This window comes from Carlito syrichta, unplaced genomic scaffold, assembly GCF_000164805.1.
Source record: "Carlito syrichta isolate Samal-C Ts95f unplaced genomic scaffold, Tarsius_syrichta-2.0.1 Scaffold305624, whole genome shotgun sequence".
Classification (NCBI taxonomy): Eukaryota; Metazoa; Chordata; class Mammalia; order Primates; family Tarsiidae; genus Carlito; species Carlito syrichta.
In genome coordinates, this window is record NW_007249720.1 from 138,571 (window position 1) to 140,174 (window position 1,604).

The 1,604-nt window shown below is 54.5% G+C and overlaps 1 protein-coding gene across 2 annotated transcripts in view; it reads right to left on the reverse strand.

The window, feature by feature from the left end:
- LOC103264185 (cytoskeleton-associated protein 2) overlaps nt 1-599 on the reverse strand; it is a 25,830-nt gene extending 25,231 nt beyond the window's left edge. For both annotated transcript variants that reach the window (XM_008061829.2, XM_021714325.1), the window contains exon 1: nt 485-599. The gene's annotated coding sequence lies outside the window, so the exon portion shown is untranslated. The remainder of the gene's footprint in view (nt 1-484) is intronic.
- Nucleotides 600-1,604: the final 1,005 nt, after the last annotated feature.

Below are 1,604 nucleotides of genomic sequence, written 5' to 3' on the forward strand. Positions count from 1 at the left end.
GGGGGTCCCTCCTTTTATGATCTTGAGTTCTAGGGCACAGCAGCAGTTGATGATGAGGAAGATAAGGATTATCTACAAAGGACAATGAGAAGGACCAACTGTATTTCAAGAAGAAAATATTGTGTTAAATGCCGGGGCTAGTGATAAGGTCGGAGACAGGGGCCTGCCGCTCCCCCCCGTCCTCTTCCCCACCTCCCCAGCTAAACGGACTCCATCCACAACAGTAGCTAAGCCCGCCTTGCTTGCCACTGGGCCACGCCGGCCCAGCTGCAAATACACACTAACACCGCGGGGTAGGCACGGCTTTCATGGCCAGCTCCACCAACGCCAACAACGTGGCCGGGCGAGACCGAGCGAGCCATTCGGGGCTCTCACACATTTAGGTGGGGCGAGGCGAGTCGGCGCACCCCAGGCCCTGACTTTGAACCCCGTCCGCCCCGCGCCCCCTAAGGCAAAGCGCCGCTCCCGCCACCACGGCCCTTACCTTTGGACGCGCACAAGGCTCTCCGACTCGGGGGCAGCCGCACGTCCCGGGGCACGGCTAGGGTGCTTACCGCAGCCTGGGATACGGGGATCGGTCTCCGTTAGGCCGCCCAGAGCTCCTTCAGGCCACCGCCAACGCGCCCTGTGCCCGCCGCTTCGGCTGGGGACCCGAAACCGCGGCTGCCGCCTCGGCCCATTGGTGCGTGCGCGAATTGAACGAGCCAATGGGCGCAGAGGGGCGGGGTCTGGGCTGCCGCGGACCAAGGCAGGCCGGCGTCTGCACTCTTCTGTAAGGGGCGCTGCGCTTGCAGATTTCAAACCCAAACACTGTAACGCCCATCCTGGACATGCGACGTGGGGAGGTGTCGGCCTGTTGAGTCCACAGGACGTAGCAGGACTAGACTGACAAAGACCCGAGAGAGAACACATCTTCAGACCCTCACTGTCCACTGAGGAAGGCGGGCGAGAAAAAGACAAGTGTTGATTGGCTGTGCCTCTTAATAAACATTCGCGCGGTCCCTAATGAGGACGTAAACATCGAACTAGCGTACCAAGAGCAAGTGCATTTCCCTTTCCCAAATAGTACTTCACTGTTGAGCATAACCATGATATGATGACATCAGATGAAGTGAAAGGCTCAGACGTTATTTGCTTGCAAAAGGGAAATGAGATCTACTTTCCATACCTTTACCCTGCACAATTATCAGATGCAAAAAAGGGGGGTGAGGAAGAGAAACGGATAAAATGAGGACAGGTCCCACCCTCTCCCCAGCGTTGTATGTAATCCTTCTGTGAAGATAAAATCCCATTTGTTGTCAACGTTTTGTGCTTGTGTGTTTAAGCGTGCCGCTATAATCGCTCATTTTCTTCATCTAAAAATATCACCCTCATAAAACGCGCACACTCAACCCACAAGATAGAACTAAACAATTCAGAGCAAGAAGGTTTTAGGGGTAGAAGTGGGGAAGTTAGGGTGACTCCAGACTGTGTCTTCCTGGTTTTAAGCACTAATTTCACATTTCTTCTCTTGCTTAATCACTGCAGCAAGTCTGTATTGGACTCTGTTTCCGCCACATTTTTAGTGTGGGGTCAGAGGTGGGAGGATGTGATCTCTCTCTACC